This window comes from Giraffa tippelskirchi, chromosome 1, assembly GCF_054371585.1.
Source record: "Giraffa tippelskirchi isolate mGirTip1 chromosome 1, T2T-mGirTip1v1.2.pri, whole genome shotgun sequence".
In the NCBI taxonomy this organism is placed as follows: Eukaryota; Metazoa; Chordata; class Mammalia; order Artiodactyla; family Giraffidae; genus Giraffa; species Giraffa tippelskirchi.
The window spans coordinates 215229472-215249841 of record NC_137275.1 but is presented as its reverse complement, the minus strand read 5'-3'; the positions used below and the strand labels follow the sequence as shown (position 1 = coordinate 215249841).

Sequence of the window (20370 nt, the reverse complement as noted above, 5' to 3'; positions counted from 1 at the left end):
GTGGTGGCTGGGCAGGCACCTAAAATTCTTAGGGAAGAGACCCTTCTTCTTGGTTTAGAGGAACCGTGGTCCCACGAGCTTGGGAAGAGTCCCCATTGCCTTTTTCTCTTTCTATCATCTCCTGTTTGATACTTGAGGCAGAGACTTCCAGCCTACAGCACTGTGGGAAAACACCATCCCGTCTGTGGTATTCTGTTATGGAAGCCTGGGCACACTAATGCGTGGTCCCTGCCTCCATCTCCAAAGCCAGAAAAGATGAGTCAAGTCTCTCTCATTGCATCATTCTGACCCTGCTTGTGTCATCACATCTCTTTCTCTAACTCTCTCTTTTCATTTACTTCTTCCACTTTTAAGGACCTGTGTGATTTCAGTTGGGCAGATAATCTCTTTAGGGTAAGCTGATTACTACCTAATTCCATCTGCAACCTTAATCTCCTTTGCCATCTAATCTAACATATGCTCTGTTTCTGCATCCTAATCGGATTGTAGACCTCTTTGGGACCATTATTTTTCCTACTACATCTTAATTTCAAAATGACTGTGCTGAGAAATGGAAACACTTTCAGATTCTTGGACATTCACACAGAACTTCCTCCAGTCGCTAAAGACCCAGAACAACACTGCAATATATATGTCAGTGAGTCTGTCTATGAGTCTCAGGTGATTGAGATTCACTTCAAAGTTCACACATGAAGACTCTGAAAGCACCCCATGGTTTTTTCCTCGGTTTGCATGTAGTTGGAATATACTGTCACCATGTGGCACACCCCCACACTGGCCCTGTGAATTATGGGATAAGGAACATTGTAACAGGAAAATATAAACTGAGGTCCCTGGAACTTCCCTTTTTCCCACCAAAAATATGCACTAAAGACCATATTGCATTCTTGGTGAATTCATAGAAATTAAAGGCATAGCATTAAAGAGAAGAAAATAGTAAAGTCGTGGAAGATTCAAAGAACAGTGATTTGATTGTTGTTAAAAAATGCATACATAGAATCTATCATCTTAACCATTTTTGAGCGTACAATGCCATAGTGTTAAGTATATTCACGCTGTTGTACAGCACATCTCCAGGGTTTTTCATTTGCAAAACTGAAACTCCGCACACATTGAAAAACAACTCTCCATTTCTCCTCTTCCTACCTCATGGCAACCATGATTCTACTTTCTATTTCTGTGAATTTGACTAGATGCTTCATAAAAGTGGAATCAGACAGAATTTGTATTTTTGTGACTGGCTTGTTTCACATAGTATAATGTCCTGCAGTTTCATTCATGTTGTAGCATGTAACAGAATTTCTTTTTTTAATGAGGTTGAATATTCCAGGGTATGCCTATACCACATTTTCTTTATCCATCCTTCCATTGGTAGACATTTGTGTTGCTTCCACCTCTTGTATTGTGAATAATGGAGCAGTGAACATGGGTGTGCAGATATCTCTGAGATCCTGCTTTCAATTATTTTGTATATATTTGCACAAGTGAGATTGCTGGGTCGTATAGTTGTTCTGTGCTGTGCTTAGTTGCTCAGTCATGTCTGACTCTTTGTGACCCCATGGACTGTAGCCTGCCAGGTTCCTCCATCCATGGGGATTCTCCAGGCAAGAATGCTGGACTGGGTTGCCATGCCCTCCTCCAGGGGACCTTCCCAACCCAGGGACCAAACCCAGGTCTCGTGCATTGCAAGCAGATTCTTTACCATCTGAGCCAGCAGGAAAGCCCACGAATACTGGAGTGGGTTCAGTTCAGTTCAGTCGCTCAGTCGTGTCCGACTCTCTGCGACCCCATGAATTGCAACACGCCAGGCCTCCCTGTCCATCACCAACTCCCGGAGTCTATCCAAACCCCTGTTCATCGAGTCGGTGATGCCATCCAACCATCTCATCCTCTGTCGTCCCCTTCTCCGCCCGCCCCCAATCCTCCCCAGCATCAGGGTCTTTTCCAATGAGTCAACCCTTTGCGTGAGGTGGCCAAAGTATTGGAGTTTCAGCTTCAACATCAGACCTTCCAATGAACACCCAGGATTGATCTCTTTTAGGATGGATTGATTGGATCTCCTTGCAGTCCAAGGGACTCTCAAGAGTCTTCTCCAACACCACAGTTCAAAAGCATCAATTCTGCGGCGCTCAGCTTTCTTCACCGTCCAACTCTCACATCCATACATGACCACTGGAAAAACCATAGGCTTGACTAGACGGACTTTTGTTGGCAAAGTAATGTCTCTGCTTTTAAATATGCTATCTAGGTTGGCCATAACCTTCCTTCCAAGGAGTAAGTGTCTTTTAAGTTCATGGCTGCAGTCACCATCAGCAGTGATTCTGGAGCCCAAAAAAGTAAAGTCTGACACTGTTTCCACTGTTTCCCCATCTATTTCCCATGAAGTGATGGGACCAGATGCCATGATCTTAGTTTTCTGAACGTTGAGCTTTAAGCCAACTTTTTCACTCTCCTCCTTCACCTTCATCAAGAGGCTCTTCAGTTCTTCTTCACTCTTTGCTATAAGGATGGTGTCATCCGCATAGCTGAGGTTACTGATATTTCTCCCGGCAATCTTGATTCCAGCTTGTGTTTCTTCCAGCCCAGCATTTCTCATGATGTACTCTGCATATAAGTTAAATAAGCAGGGTGACAATATACAGCCTTGACGGACTCCTTTTCCTATTTGAAATCAGTCTGTTGTTCCATGTCCAATTCTAACTGTTCCTTCCTGACCTGCATACAGGTTTCTCACGAGACAGGTCAGATGGTCTGGTATTCCCATCTCGTTCAGAATTTTCCACAGTTTATTGTGATCCACACAGTCAAAGGCTTTGGCATAGTCAATAAAGCAGAAATAGATGTTTTTCTGGAACTCTCTTGCTTTTTCGATGATCTAGCGGATATTGGCAATTTGATCTCTGGTTCCTCTGCCTTTTCTAAAACCAGCTTGAACATCTGGAAGTTCACGGTTCACATATTGCTGAAGCCTGGCTTGGAGAATTTTGAGCATTACTTTACTAGCGTGTGAGATGAGTGCAATTGTGCAGTAGTTTGAGCATTCTTTGGCATTGCCTTTCTTTGGGATTGGAACAAAAACTGACCTCTTCCAGTTCTGTGGCCACTGCTGAGTTTCCCAGATTTGCTGGCATATCGAGTGCAGCACTTTCACAGCATCACCTTTGAGGATTTGAAATAGCTCAACTGGAATTCCATCACCTCCACTAGCTTTGTTCGTAGTGATGCTTTCTAAGGCCCACTTGACTTCAGATTCCAGGATGTCTGGCTCTAGGTGAGTGATCACACCATCGTGATTACCTGGAGTGGGTAGCCTATCCCTTTTCCAGGGGATCTTCCTGACCCAGGAATTGAACCTAGGTCTCCTCCATTGCAAGCAAATTTTTTACCAGTTGAGCCACCAGGGAAGCCCCTTACAGTAGTTCTACTTTTATTTTTTTGAGAAACTTCCATAATAGTTGTTATGTTTTCTGTAATAGCTATACCATTTGACATTCCCACCAGCAGAGCACAAGGGTTCAATTTCCCACATCCTCGCCAACACTATGTATTTTTTGTTCTGGTTTTTCTTGTACTAACCATCCTGATAAGGGTGAAGTGATATCTCATTGTGGCTTTGACTTGCACCGATCTAATGATTAGTAATGTTGATCATTTTCCACATACTTTTTGGACATTTGTGTATGTTTTTTACAGAAACATCTAGTCAAGCCTTTGCCCATTTAATTATTTTGTCTCTATTATGTCCTCAATTAACTGATAAATTCTTCGGTATGGGTTATTTTGTTCTTTTTTTTTTTTTCCATTAAGTGTTTTTGTAGAGTAGTTTTAGGTTCATAGCAAAATTTAAAAGATACAGAGATTACCCATATAATCCCTGCTCTTGCCCCCTTAGCCTCCACCATTATCAACATTCCCATCAGAGTGGTGCATTTATTGATGAACCTACACTGACACGTCATAATCACCTCAAATCCATAGTTTAAATTAAGGTTTACTCTTGGTGTTGTGTGTTCTGTGGGTTTCTACAAATGTCTAGTGATCTGTATCCATCATTATGGCATCAGAGTGTGAAACTTTCTGGTATTTGTAATTTATAAAATGGAGTAAATTTCTTAAACTTGAGAGTAGTACTTTCCTTGGACGTTTTATGAGTACTTTGAATCAGCCCCTCCTCTCAGTATGTCACTGTTACTCATGAATAGGATCATTTCACTTTGAAGGCACTTCAAATCCCCCTTGGGAAACTTTCTGAGAAAAGTAAAGTTCTCTTACTAATAAGTCTCAGTTGAATTTTCCCAAGTTCACTGCAAACCTATTGCCTACTCGTGGGACTAAGTCCCACAGTGTCTTATTTAACCTGTGTGCACCTCCAGGGAAGCAGGGCCACAAGGGTTCTAAACTGTAATGAAGCCTAGTGAAACACAGGGCAGTGAGAACTGGTCTGTGACTTGTACTTGTCTAGTGGGGATAGTGTCATAATGAAGTGTTGCAGAAAAAGAGAAGCAGTATAACTATCTTGATTGGTAAATGCTCTAGTGCTATTTGGAGAGCTAAGGAGCTCTTCCTCCCAAGGGGCCATGAGAAGATCTTCTCAGAGGAGTAGTGGAGCGTCTAGAATGCAAGAAGGACTAGGTAGAGCGGTGTGCATGCATTTTACTGTTTCCTGAGCAAAGAAGTGCCTCCCCAGCACGATTCCTTCCTCCTCATGTTTGCTTTCTGCAAATGGGCCTTCAGATTAACCTATGCAACATTTCCCCCCACAGACATATGTTGCTTTATTGTGCTTCACTTTATTGCATGTTGCAGGTAGGGGATTTTGTTTTAAAACTGAAGGTTTGTGGAAACCCTGTGATGAGCAAGTCTACTGATGTCATTTTTTTCCAACAGTGTTTGCTCACTTCATGTCTCTGTGTCACAATTTGGTAATGCATGTAATGAACTTTGTCATTACCATTAGATTACTATGGTGATGTCTGATCTTTGATATTACTATTGTACATTGTTTTGGGGAACCATGAACTGTGCCCATATGAGATGATGAACTTAATGCATAAATGTTGTCTGTGGTTTGACTGCTCCATCAACCACTGTTACCCTATCTTTCCCCCTCTTCTTGGATCTTCCTAGTCCCTGAGATGTAACAATATTGAAATTAGGCCAATTAAAACTCTACAGTGACTTCTAAGTGTTCAAACAAAAGGAATATTCAAGCATTTCTCACTTTAAATCAAAAGCTATAAATGATCAAACTTACTGAGGAAGGCATGCCAAAAGCTAAGACAGGCTGAAAGCTACGTCTCATGCTAGTTAGCCACGTTGTGAATGCAAAGGATAAGTCCTTGGAGGACGTGAAAAGTGCTACCATAGTGAGCACATGAATCATAAGAAAGGGAAACAGTCTTGTTGCTGAAATGGAGAAAGTTTTAGCATTCTAGATAGAAGATCAAACCAGCCACAATACTCCCTTACCTAAGCGAGAGAAAGGCCCTAACTTTCTTCAATCTGTGAAGGCTGAGAGAGGTGAGGAAGCTGCAGAAGAAAAGTTAGGAAAGCTAGCAGAAAGGAAGCTAGCAGAGGTTGGTTCCTGAGGTTTAAGGAAAGAACCTGTCCTTGTAGCATGAAAGTACAAGGTGAAGCAGCAAGTGCTGATGTAGAATTTGAAGTAAGTTATCCAGAAGATCTAGCTAAGATAATTAATGAAGATGGATAAACGACAGATTTTCAGTGTAGGTGAAATAGCCTCCTATTGGAAGAAGATACCATCTAGGATTTACATAGCTAGAGAGGAGAAGTCAATGCCTGTTTTCAAAGCTTCAGTACACAGACTGGCTGTCTTGTTAGGGGCTAATGTAGCTGGTGACTTAAGGCTGAAGCCAGTGCTCATTGACCATTCTGAAAATCCTAAGGACCTGAAGAATTGTGCTGCTTCTAGTCTGCCTGTGCTCTGGAAGTGGAACAACAGAGCCTGGTACATCTGTTTACTACATGGGGTACTGAATATTTGAAGCCCACTGTTGAGACCTACTGCTTAGGAAGAAAGATGACTTTCAAAATACTAATGCTCATTTGACAATGCACCCAGTCACCTAAGAGTTCTGAGGAGATGTACAATACGATTCATGTTGTTTTCATGCCTGCTAACACAACATCCATTCTGCAGCCCATGGATCAAAGAGTAATTTTGACTTTCAAGTCTTATTATGTGAGAAATACAACTCACAAGGCTATAACTGCCGAACGCAGAGATTCCTCTAGTGGATCTGGGCAAAGTCAATTGAAAACCTTCTGCAAAGGATTCACTATTTTAGATGCCATTAAGAAAACTAGCTATTCACAGAGAGAGGTCAAAATGTCAACAGGGGTTTAGAAAAAGTTGGTTCAGCCCTCAAGGATGACTTTGAGGGGTTCAAGACTTTAGTAGGTGATGTAACTGCAGATGGGTGGAGATAGCAAAAGAACTAGAAGTAGAGGTGGACCCTGAAGATGTGACTGAATTGCTGTAGCCTCATGATGAAACTTTAGTGGATGAGTTGCTTCTTCTGGATGAGCAAGAGGTTTCTTGAGATGGAATCTACTCCTGCTGAAGATGCTGTGAAGGTTATTGGAATGACCACAAAGGATTTAGACCGTTACATAAAGAGTTGATAAAGCAGGGTTGAGAGGGAATTGACTCCGATTTTGAAAGAAGTTCTACTTTGTGTAAAATGTTGTCTAACAGCAGAGAAATCGTTTGTCAAAAAGTCAGTTGATACGGCAAACTTTTTTGTTTTATTTTAAGAAATTGCCAAAGCCACCCCAACATTCAGGAACCACCACCCTGATTAGTCAGCAACCATTAACACTTGAGGCAAGATCCTCTGCCAGCAAAAAGATTATAACTTGCTAGAGGCTCAGATGATGGTTAGTTTTTTTTTAGCAATTAAATATTTTCAAATTAAGGTATGTCAACTGAAGAAAAATGAGCAACCTTAAAGTTGCGAGTTAAGATTTATTAGGAAGCCTTACTTAGGACTTACTGAGCCTTAGTGAGGACTGGGCTTCCCTGATAGCTCAGTTGGTAAAGAATCCACCTGCAATGCAGGAGACCCCAGTTAGATTCCTGGGTTGGGAAGATCCACTGGAGAAGGAATACGCTACCCACTCCAGTTTTCTTGGGCTTCCCTTGTGGCTCAGCTGGTAAAGAATCCACCTGCAATGCGGGAGACCTGGGTTCAACCCCTGGGTTGGGAAGATCCCCTGGAGAAGGGAAAGGCTACCCACTCCAGTATTCTGGCATAGAGAATTCCATGGACTGTATAATCCAGGGGTCGCAAAGAGTCAGACATGACTGAGCGACTTTCACTTCACTTCGCTGAGGACTAATAGCCCTGAAGAAAGCCTGTCAGCTCTGAGGAACTACTCTGAAGAGGTAACGAAGGAGCCAGGACATATAGGCATTTTTGCTGAAAAACAAACAAAACCCGAACAAACCCATGTAGTTGAACATCAAAAGATTACTGCTAATAAAAAACAGACCTCTTAAGTTAATGATTTTAAGGCTTTTCTATGTGTGGAAGATGGAAGAGTCTGGATTACTGAGATGGTTCCTAAGATAGGCATCTTTTCTATGGTGGGCCAGGATCCAGAGCATGGAAAATGTTTCCTGTTTTTCTCCATCTTGAATTCCCCTCAGAGTTCAGTGTGGTGGGGAGTGTGTATGTGAAGGGATGTCTTCAGTGGCTGATGGCTTGATGGTGGGCAACATTCCTTGTTTATTGGAATGTCAGGGACCATTTGGTTTCCACTGGTATGTACATTTTTTTAGGCATTGCACACTTAATAGACTGTACAGTAGAGTGTAAACATAACTTTTATATTCACTGTGAAACAAAAAAATCATGTGAGTATCTTCATGTCAAGGTTGGCTTTATTGTGTTGGCCTGGAACCTAACCCACAGTGTCTTGGAGGTATGCCTGTATATTTATCCTCTTAACCCATTGTAGGAAGAAAGTGCTTTAATATTGTATTAACAGTAGCATGCAGCCCAGAACAAATCAAGGGCTAGTCCCCTCTTACTGCATATGGATCAGAGCTATGTCCACGATGCCTGTTAATTTTAGATGGAATGTACCACCTACTTTAGCAATTATTCTCAGCAACCATGGTCCAGGGACGGCTACTTCCAGTATCAAGTTGCCTACTAACTGTGCTTGAAGGAGAAGAACTTTAGTAGCTCATCAAAATACTTTAAAAATTTTCTTCTAGCATTTGTTGTTTTTCAACCACAGGCAAAAGTTAGCACTGGATGGATGGAATTTACATCTGGAAAATGGCATTCCAACTTTAGAGAGACATTGATAAACAAGGGCTGGCTCATATTTATGCAAATATTTCTTAAGCATATCCTCAAAAATTACTTTCTATTGTATTTTTAAATTGCACAGTGAATAAATATATTCTTGTAAAAATCATTAAAGTGAAATACTTTAGCAGAATTCTCCTTTAAGTACATTCACACTGGTCCTAGTCGCCCACCCCAGACTTAATTCCTCTAATCAGACCTTTATCCAATACTATCTTAGTTCTTGAACTTTCTGGTGCTTGAGAATCACCTGGAGGGGAAGACGCTTGATTCTACAGCCCCTACCCAGAAATTCTGGTTCAGTAGGTTTAGGGTGGGAAGTGGGAATGTGCTTTTCTAAGAGATCTCAGATAATCAGATCAGTTCAGTTCAGTTCAGTTACTCAGTTGTGTCCGACTCTTTGCAACCCCATGGACTGCAGCATGCCATGCTTCCCTGTCCATCACCAACTCCCGGAGCTTGCTTAAACTCACGTCCATCAAGTTGGTGATGCCATCCAACCATGTCATCCTGTTGTCCCCTTCTCCTCCTGCCTTCAACCTTTCCCAGCATCAGGGTCTTTTCCAATGAATCAGCGATGCTGACTCATAAACCAAATTTTGGATAATGTTACTATTGGCATATGGTATATGGCTCAGATGGTAAAGAATCCGCCTGCAATGTAGAAGACCTGGATTCCATCCCCGGGTTGGGAAGATCCCCTGGAGGAGGGCATGGCAATCCACTCCAGTGTTCTTGCTTGGAAAATCCCCATGGACAGAGGAGCCTGGGGGGCTACAGTCCATGGGATTGCAAAGCACACATACAAAATATTTAGCACAACTTTGTATGTACAGTTTTGTGCAAATGTTCTACTGTTTGCATTGTTGTGTAATTTGCTTTTATTTTTATTTTTTTACAGTCCAGGTCTTTATTTTTACACCCATCAGGCCATGAATTCATAGGGAGTGGGCTCCAACAGTTCGGGTTCCTTTCCATTGGTTCTCACGAAGTGTGCTTCTCTGGGTGGAGCAGGTTGGTGCTTCAGCTGAACCCAAGTCCCTTTCTCTTTGGCTTCCTTCTTTTTCTGATCATTTTCCTTCACGCGTTTCAGGAAGCTATCTCGGCTCTTAGAGTGCTTAATATGCTCAATACGCACGTTAATTCTCTTGGCAAGAATCTTGCCCTTAACTTGTTTGTTTATAATGATGCCAGCAGCATGCTGGGTAACATTGTAGACTCTCCCAGTTTTGCCATGGTAACATCTGTGGGGCATTCCTTTTTGAACAGTACCCATTCCCTTGATATCTACAATATCACCCTTGTAGATTCGCAGGTATGTGGCCAAAGGAACAACTCCATGTTTTCTAAAAGGCCTAGAGAACATGTGCCCTCCTCTTTCCCTTTGTTCTGGTCATTTTGGTGAATTAGCCTGAGGGGCCAGAGGAGAGACGAGAGGCTGCGGGAGCCATACGCGGGCCCTATATAATTTGCTTTTAAAATTAATAATGTGTCTTGGAAATAGCATCGTGGAAATACATAAAGATTTGCTGTATTTTTTCAAGTTCTTGCAGAATATTGAATATTTTCGTCTAATTTAATGACTACTTATAGTTTATTTGCATTACTTTTCTTGCACAATAATTTGTGTTCCCTGAAGTTAATACTTGCCTTTTTTATGCTTATTTTTAATGTAATTTTTAATTAACTCAAACCCAAACACCAGAGAGTGTATATTTTCTCTCAATATATTCACATACATAGTTGTATTAATTTTGAATAAATCTTTCCTCAGATATACTTGTAACTTGCTAAGTCTTTATTGACCACTCTTTAGACTTGGTGTAGAACTGTGATTTGGGGGTCTCTTCTGTTAGCCCAAGGGTTGCTTTTGCCTGTGACTTGGGCTGTGTTCCCTGGTTCCTGATTTGACATCTTCCTCCTCCTCGATTTACTGCCTTTCTTTTTTTTTAAATTTACTTATTTATTTTAATTGGAGGACAGTCACTTCACAACATTGTGGTGGCCCCTGCCACACATCGACACGTATCAGCCACAGGCGCCCATGTGGCCCACCCCCGACCCTGAACTGCCCTCCCACCGCCCTCCCCACCCCACCCCTCTGGCTTTGAGTGCCCGGCTTCATGCATTGAACTTGCACTGGTCATCTGTTTTACATATGGTAATGTACATGTTTCAGTGCTATTCTCTCATATCATCCCACCCTTGCCTTCTCCCACAGAGTCCAGTAGTCTGTTCGTTACATCTGCGTCTCTTTTGCTGCCTCACATTATAGGATTGTTTTTACCATCTTTATAAATTATATATATATGTGTGTTAATATACTGTATTGGTGTTTCTCTTTCTGACTTACTTCACTCTGTATAATAGGCTCCCGTGCTTCACTAGCTTTTCAGGAAAAGGTGCATGAGTGCTATTTTTTTTTTTTTTTTTTGAGACTTTGAATGTCTGAACATATCTGTTCCTTTGAAGATTTGTCTGGCTGTAGAATTCTAGATGTTTTGAAATTTCTTGATGATGTGCCTCGGAATGGACTTTCTTTACCGATTGTGCTAGGTACTATCTGGAAAATTTTAATATTAGAACTCACATTCTGGAACATTAAACAAAATACTTTGATGATTTTCTTCCCTTTACTTTCTCTGTCTTTTTTTGGGAAACTTTTATCATTATGTTGGAACTTCTGAATTGGTGCTCTTAATTTTCTAATCTTTTATCTCTTTTCGTGTTTTTGGTTTATCCTATGGAAGAACTCAGCAGTGGCCACAGGACTGGAAAAGGTCAGTTTTCATTCCAATCCCAAAGAAAGGCAATGCCAAAGAATGCTCAAACTACCACACAATTGCACTCATCTCACACGCTAGTAAAGTAATGCTGAAAATTCTCCAAGCCAGGCTTCAGCAATACGTGAACCGTGAACTTCCAGATGTTCAAGCTGGTTTTAGAAAAGGCAGAGGAACCAGAGATCAAATTGCCAATATCCACTGGATCATTGAAAAAGCAAGAGAGTTCCAGAAAAACATCTATTTCTGCTTTATTGACTATGCCAAAGCCTTTGACTGTGTGGATCACAATAAACTGTGGAAAATTCTGAACGAGATGGGAATACCAGACCATCTGACATGTCTCTTGAGAAACCTGTATGCAGGTCAGGAAGCAACAGTTAGAACTGGACATGGAACAACAGACTGTATATTGTCACCCTGCTTATTTAACTTCTATACAGAGTACATCATGAGAAACGCTGGGCTGGAAGAAACACAAGCTGGAATCAAGATTGCCGGGAGAAATATCAATAACCTCAGATATGCAGATGACACCATCCTTATGGCAGAAAGTGAAGAAGAACTAAAGAGCCTCTTGATGAAAGTGAAAGAGGAGAGTGAAAAAGTTGGCTTAAAGCTCAACGTTCAGAAAACTAAGATCATGGCATCTGGTCCCATCACTTCATGGGAAATAGATGGGGAAACAGTGGAAACAGTGTCAGACTTTATTTTTTGGGGCTCCAAAATCACTGCCGATGGTGATTGCAGCCATGAAATTAAAAGACGCTTACTCCTTGGAAGGAAGGTTATGGCCAACCTAGATAGCATATTTAAAAGCAGAGACATTACTTTGCCAACAAAAGTCTGTCTAGTCAAGGCTGTGGTTTTTCCAGTGGTCATGTATGGATGTGAGAGTTGGACGGTGAAGAAAGCTGAGCGCTGAAGAATTGATGCTTTTGAACTGTGGTGTTGGAGAAGACTCTTGAGAGTCCCTTGGACTGCAAGGAGATCCAGTCAATCCGTCCTAAAGGAGATCAATCCTGGGTGTTCATTGGAAGGACTGATGTTGAAGCTGAAACTCCAATACTTTGGCCACCTCATGTGAAGAGTTGACTCATTGGAAAAGACCCTGATGCTGGGAAGGATTGGGGGCAGGAGGAGAAGGGGACGACAGAGGATGAGATGGTTGGATGGCATCACTGACTCAATGGACATGGGTTTGGGTAGACTCTGGGAGTTGGTGATGGACAGGAAGGCCTGGCGTGCTGCAATTCATGGGGTCGCAAAGAGTTGGACACGACTGAGTGACTGAACTGAACTGGAAGATCTTTTTAATTCTATCTTCCAACTTTTCTGTGTAATTTTTCCTGATTTTGGTCATATTTTAAATTTTCAAGAACTGTTTTTATTCTTTGCATGTTCTTTATGTGCCGCATCTTCTTTTTTCATTCATCGGTCAATGGACACTCAGGTTGCTTCCATCTCTTGGTTATTATAAATACTGCTGTGAACAAGGGGCTGCAGATGTCTCTTTGACATAGTGTTTTTGTTTCTTTTGGAATATTCCCAGAATTGGAATTGCTGGACCATATGGTAGTTATGTTTTTATTGAGGAACCTCTATACTGTTTTACATAATGACCGCACCAATTTACAGTCCTACCAACAGTATGCAAGGGTTCCCTTTTCTATAAAACCTCACCAGCACTTATCTCTTGTCAGTTTGATGATAGCCACTGTTAACAAATGTGAGGTGATATCTCAGTGTGGCTTTGATTTGTATTTCCCTGATGATTAGTGATGTTGAGCACCTTTTCATGTACCTGTTGGCCATTTGTATGCCTTCTTTAGAAAAATGTCTATTCAGATACTCTGGCCCATTTTTTAAATTGATTTTCTTGCTTCTTATTTTTTTTTTTTGCTATCAAGTTGTGTGAATACCTTATGTATTTTGGAAGTAAATCTCTTATCAGATGCATGATTTTCAGACATTTTCTCCCATTCTGTACGTTGCTTTTTCATTTTGTTAATGACTTCCTTTGTTGTGCAAAAGTTCTTTATATTAGATTTTAACTTATATGTTTCAGACCTATTCAGTTAAATCCACAAAAAATATGACTATTGTGTCTTCCTGATGTATTGAAATGTGTTTGCATAGTTATTAACATAATAATCCTCTTGGTTCTCTTGGTAAGTTTCATCTTGTATTCAATTTGATATTAATATTGTTACAGCTTATTTTCCTTTAGGTATTTTTGATACATTTTTTTAAAAAATTGAAGTATAGTTGATTTATAATACAATTAGTTTCAGTTCTACAGCAAAGTGAGATGTATCTTTTCTCATATCTTTATTTCAACATTGTCTTGTTATTTTAAGCCTGTCTTTTAAAAATGGCAAGAGTTTATTATTTATGATGTTTTTAGGCTTGTTTCTACTCTTATTTATTTGCTCAGTCTTTCTTCTCCCCTTTTTTCATTTGTCCCTCCACACCCCTGGATTCATTATTAAATTTTCTCTTTTTCCTGCTAATATATTAATATTAGAAGAAATAATGCCATACACATAATTAAACTTACATTTTCTAGCTATCTATCAACTTTGAAGAAATCTTCCAAGGCTGGAATATCATTTGGCTGTTGCTATCATGATGTTTTATAATGAACTGTCTCACAAATAAACCCAAATAATAGCAATTATTTTTAACCGTATATGCAGCTGTGCAACTGAACTGAGGCTCAGTTGATGTAGACTGGGTTTGGTGATACAGCTTTGCTACACATTGTAGCTCTGTGTTATTATACAACCTATGTAACTCTGAGTGCTTTCCTTATTCTATCAGGCCTAGATTTCTCAAATAATTTAGGTTCCATTAGTGTTTTTCCAGATAGTGGACATGATGAAGCTTTATTTGCATAACGTTTTTGAGGACATTGAGATAGAGTACTAGCCTTGGAAGATTTCTTCAAAATTGTAAAGGGAGTGTTGATGGCTGTAGAATTTGAACCAAGAGGAGATAAGAACTCTACAGAAGTTCTTGGTGAGACAAAGAGAGAATGAAGTTCTGAGAGTAGAAATGCCTGATGTATGCTCCATCTTGGGATGCCATTTGGGTTCAGCAAGAGAAATTCTTTTGGACGTGACTTTCTAGGGTTCTTAGGTGCTTTTGGCTCAGCTGAATATCTTTTTTCTCAGTTACCATAGCATTACTTCTTTTCATAACCCCAAAATGTTGTAAATCGCCAGATATCAGAAACTTTTGGAAAGAGCTATGTGATCATTTAAGCAGAGAAAACTACTTTTCAACTTCAGGGACATTGGTGGAAAGTACCAATAATTTCACAGACGTATGAAGAGCACTGGTGGTCAGAGATTACCGATGATAGCAGGTGGGCAAGAACATTGATAAGACGAACGCGTGTGAGAAACTAACAAAGCTGAGCAAAATAAATAAGTTGAAAAAATAAAAACCGACAAAGCTGGGAAAAAAAGTTATGCCCAAGACAAATCCCTTTATTGTTTAAAAGAATACATTTATTAGTGTCTTTTGGGGATGCCCAGGTGGCTCATTGGTAAAGAATCTGCTTTCAGTGCAGGAGACAAGTGTTTGATCTCTGGGCTGGGAAGATTTCCTGGAGAAGGAAATGGCAACCCACTCCTGTATTCTTGCCTGGGAAATCTGATGAATAGAGGAGACTGGCGGGCCACAGTCCATGGGGTCAATAAGGACCCCAGGACTTACCGTCTTTTAATTGACCTTTTTCCAACCAGATTCATTCTGAATCTTGGACTCATGCAATTCTTTAGAGGCACACTAGAGGACACTGTTGAGTTATAAATATCCCAGTGCTGTTTGCCTGGTTCCTATTAATGCTGAACTTGCAACTACTTTCATTGATGTCAGTATTTCACCTTCTGGGCTAGCAGTAGGATTTGAAAAAGACATGGAGATTTGCTTCCAGTGCAGAAAAAAAAAATGACTTAGAACAGTGCTTGTTGAAAAATAGGGAAGAAAAATGCATATTTGTGAAGGAGTACTGATTTTTTTTCTTTTGACATTTTTTGGTTATAAATTCACGTTACTGATACAGCCAATATACAAACCACAGTTGTAGCAACCAGAGAAAGAAACAGGATATGACCCCCTTTGTGAGATGCTCATAATATTCCCAAGGAGGCAGGGGAAAAGTCCATTCATCTGCATTTTATTCAGAATGCTCTTTTCTTTTTGCTTGTCATTTTGGAATGGGCTTAACTGTTGCTAAAAAGTTACAGGAACAGCAGAGCTAGAAATCATCTGTTTCTTCACAAAACAAGTTCACCCCAGATCAGCCACGTGATCTGCCCCTGCAGTGCCCAGCCCTCTGACCTGAGTCTTGCTGGAACAGCATCTCTTTGGGGACTGAAAAAGAATTCCTGTTCTAAGTTCTTCATGTTATTTCTTTCAAGTTTGGTGCCTGTTGTAATATTGAGTCCTCTTATACCAGATACTGAAAAGTAAAACTAAAAGCCCAAATCCATTCAACAGAGAACTCACTGTGCAGATTTGAGATAAAATAAGCCACAAATATATGAGCAGTATCAGGATATACATGGCACAATTAAAAAAAAATTGGTTGGGATGATTTGAGTTTTCTCACTGGCAGAACTGGGATAGTTATGTGACCATTTAAATTGCTTCCAACATTTTATTCACGCCAAACTCAGAAGATCTTAATTTCAAAAAATATTTTGTATTAATAGAGTTGGGTCTAAGCTGTTTTTTTCCCGTCATCACTTACTACAGTTATATCAGTTTAGAAATATTTTAGGAATGATGTGCTCTTATTAATTTCCACTAAAAAGCATTTATTAACAACATGCATTTGTTAATGCAGTTACTATACGCAACTAGTTCTGTGTGACTCCTAGTCACCTGATGTCTGCCCTCCTCTGAGGCACCAGATGCACCTGTGTTTGCATCCCAGCCCAGCAGGTTTTTCATCCCAGGGCTCTCCTGGGCAACTTGGTTGATTCTATGAGTCTCTAATTGATGAAGATAATAATTTTTTATCATAATGTCTTTATAAGGATGAAATGATACTTTGATATAAAGTGGACAAGTTGGCAAAGTATTCAGTGGAATCGAGTGGGTTCCCTTTTGCGCCCACTTGAAGCGGCAGTGATGCAGTAGGAACAGAGTCCAAACTGCCACATGATTGACCACATCACCCTGCAGAAATCTCACAAAGGAAAAGAAACTACTACAAGGGGAGACGCATGTCATGCACTATGATGCCAAAGGAAAAGCATATTTCCTGTCCAAAACCTGGAATAAAGTTGAGCTATTAATAATATATTCTGCACTCCCGAGTATTTTAATCAAGTATTGTGAGTGACTTTGGATCAAAGAAACGAATCAATCAACAGAAGTAGAGCCTCTAGGGGACTTACCTGGCAGTTCAGTGTCTAAGACTGCCTTCTGAGCTTCCCTGGTGGCTCAGTGGTAAAGAACTGACCTGCCAACACAGGAGACTTGAGTTCGATCCCTGGTCCGGGAAGATCCCACATAACTTGGGGCAACCAAGCCAGTACACCACAACTACTGAAGATCATGGTGCCCATACCCTGTGCTCTGCAACAACAGAAGCCACCCAATGAGAAGGCTGCACAACTCAACTAGAGAGTAACCCCCACTCGCTGCAACTAGAGAAAAGCCCACACAGCAACAAAGACCCAGCACAGCCAAAAAAAAAAGGCTTCCAGTGCAGGGGATGCGGGTTCAATCCTTGCTCAGAGAGCTAAGATCCCATGTGCCTTGTGGCCAAAAACCCAAAATATAAACAGAAGCAGTATTGTAACAAATTCAATGTGCGTGTGTATTAGATGCTCAGTCATGTCTGACTCTTTGTGACCCCATTCAATAAAAGACTTTACAAATGGTCCATATTAAAAAAAAAAAAAAAAAAACTTAAAGAAGTAGGGCTTCTGTTTCCTGAGTGCCTTATATTCATGCTGAGAATATGGTCCTTTAAAAAATTTTTATTTGAAACAAATTTTGAAAAGACGATAGGGCTCAAAGTCCAAGAAGTGCAAATGATGAAGATACATGGATATAAAGGAAACAGTCTCCCTTGTACGCTGCTGATCATTGCCCTTCCTGAAGGCAGCCTCTGCTGCATTTGTGAGTGTCTTTCTATCAAAAGCTATATAGTAGATAGCTTTTATATATACCACATATATTAGAAGCTGTATATATTAAAGACATATAATAGAGAGATGGATGGCGATGAATATGGCCGTAGTTATAGACAGTCTTTTCAAACATGTGCGTGTATCTTTAGGCTAAAGTGCTGGAAAAAATATATTATCAGCAGTGTCTGTATTCTTCAGTAGCACCATTTGTTACTTTTTTCATCATAATTTGATGGTGAAAATATTTCAGTGCAAGGTCAAAGAATACTTTTATTATGAGTGATATTAGTCACCTTTTAGGAGCCATTTTCCTTTTCCTGTGAACTGTCTTTTGGTATCCTTTACTCATTTTAAATTGAATTAAGATATTTAAAAATGTATTAGGGAAATAGGAACTTAGTAATCTGGGTTACGAATGTTTTCCTCAGTTTTCTATTTATCTTTTGGCTTTTCTTATGTGAGTCTTAATATGCAGACATTTTACATTTTTCTGTGAACAAGTCACTCTAAGATTATAAAAACATAGAATTTGCCACATGCTGAATTTCTAAGTGTGTTTTGCTGTTTTTAGTGTTTAGAACATTGCATTTTAAGAGAATTTTTTCTTCTTTGTTCCCTGGAATTATCATCTCTCACTTGAAAGAAAGATAATAAACATATTTCTAAAAGAACTGGCGGAGACCAATATGGATTATAGAAATGGATTGCAATAAAGACCGCATAGTCTCTAAGACTAGATTAAGGCATCATAACTCATTTGACATCCTTAGAGGCCTTTCTTGGCAAACATAGGCAAATGATTTTAATTAGCACATTGTGTGCCTGTAATGGATCCTTCTAAAGAGCCTGAAATGAGTCCTTTTCTTAACTGATTCTTTTAAGATGCCTTTAGTTTAGAGAGAAGCTGTGTGAGGTACTCTGACACCAGGCATATCTTGTTGGTATGGCCAACTACTTTTACCATTTGGGGCATGTCTGTCACAGATGGCAGGCATATCTTGCCCTGTTCAGCAGCAGAAAAGTTGTACTCTTAATATAAGTTGAGAAAAATGTTTTATTAATGGCCTTGTTTATATTATTGATATGTGTAGGTATGTGTTTGTGTATATATAGTTCCCTAAAAGACAATGAGGAACCTCAGCAGACAGTTTCCAAAATATTTCTCACAAGCCAGTAGAGCCCAATCTGATGAAGTTTCTCTATATTACTTGCAGAGAATCAGATCATCGTGTATTATATTGGTAAATATTTAAACAGTGTCATTGGGAGAAATTTTGTTTTATAAAATTGTTTTAGAATTAAAGTTATCTTAGAATTTAGGTAGAAGACACCTACTTGAAAGCCATTTATATAGTTATTAAAAAGATCCTCAATGATTAAAGATAATTAAAGAAAGGTGAGGGGTGGGCTCTCTTTACTCTCAACCCCTCAGAAGTCTCTGGCTTGTGTTACTACATGTCTACCTATGGCTTTATTCAACTGTTGTAACTTAAGACTCACAGGGCTGGTTTCTTTGCGTGAAGGCTGCTGGATTGCTCTTTTCCCAATAAATACAGAGTCTGATTTTTTTTCACGGTAAGCAGACAAAGATTCCCTTTGAAACATGGAGTCCGAGCGCCAAACACTGGATCCATTGTCTCTGACACAAAAAGTGCCACATTCAGTCTTTAGAAATGGTGAGCAGTTTGCTTGTATTCGAGAACCAAAGACGTTTTCCACATCCAGAAAAGTGATGCACAGCTGAGTTTTCAATAATGCTAACACTGTGTGTGAGTGTGATTTCACACTGTGATATGTACAGTGTTGTCCCCTGACTGGTATATGCCTTTCATGGATCAGCTTTGGGCTGCTCACGCTGTGTTATACGGATAGAACTCAATCACTTCAAATGAAAACACAAAGGATTTCTGCTCATGTTTCATTTTGTGTGTGAGTGTATAGTGTTAGATTATATTTGTCCTACCTATTTTGGATGTAATGTGGCATTCCAAATTAGGGATTGCCTTGTGTCAGGTTCTCCAGAAGCTGACTCTGAATTGAGGATTTATGTGCAAATGATTTACTAGGAAATTGCTCCCAGGAGAAACAGGTATGGGAGTAGGAGAAACAGATCAGTGAAAGAAAGGAATCCAAGCAGGGTACAATTTCTGACAAAGTTCTAGCCTCAGCTGGATCATACAGGAGAGCTTTACAGATCAAGTTATAGCTCAAATTTTGTCCCAAATTGAGGCAAGGAATCTGGGCTTTCATAAGCCACTCGCAGACTAAGAGCCACCCAATTCTAAGGGGGACCCAAACTCTCAGATACTCTCATGTACTTCCAGTTCTTGGCACAGGCAGGTAAAGTGGCATCTGTGGTTGAGGGCAGTCTTCTGAAGATAGTCAGAAATGTGGGTCCACAGAAGCAAAAGCACAAAGAAGCTGGAGATGGTGTGGGTGCAAAGAAATGGTCAGAGTGCTTCAAGGGGGTCCAATACCAAAAGTTGTTTGCTAGAGGGATTACTACTAAATTCTGATTAAAAGATTCTCAGTCACTGAAAAGAGATGCTTTAGTGATTCTGATACATTTTAAAAGAATTGTTACTAAATTGATAAATGATTCTGGTCGGACATTGGCTTAGTCAAAGACTATACTATAGGAAATTTTACTGTTTAGTATTTCTCAAATATACCAGGCACACTTCTGCCTCAGGGGCTTTGGACTTATTTCTTCTGGCAAGGTCTCACTCCACAGATTTATATTTTGATAAAAAGTGAGAAAAAGTATGATAGAAGAATTTGGCTGTTTCACCCTGATCTAACCTTGCCATCATTGAGTAGATGTTCTATGCTGCTTAATGTGATGCAATTTGAAATACACATCTTCATGAATATTCTTGCCTCAAACTATTTAAACAGAATCTGATCAGACCTCCTTTTAACTTCGAGTTTACAACATAATTATGATAGTTTTATACATTCAATGTCCTTTGGATATGGGATTTGCCCATATGCTTACTGCTGGAGGAGAAAATGGCAACCCACTCCAGTATTCTTGCCAGAAAAAATCCCATGGACAGAGGAACCTGGTGGGCTATAGTCCATGTTGCA

At 40.0% G+C, this 20370-nt stretch overlaps 1 protein-coding gene and 1 pseudogene across 13 annotated transcripts in view; one reads left to right on the top strand and one right to left on the bottom strand.

The window, feature by feature from the left end:
• LPAR1 (lysophosphatidic acid receptor 1) overlaps positions 1-20370 on the top strand; it is a 406496-nt gene that overhangs the window by 10270 nt on the left and 375856 nt on the right. The window lies entirely within an intron of this gene.
• Positions 9268-9739, bottom strand: LOC145539908 (large ribosomal subunit protein eL21 pseudogene; annotated as a pseudogene).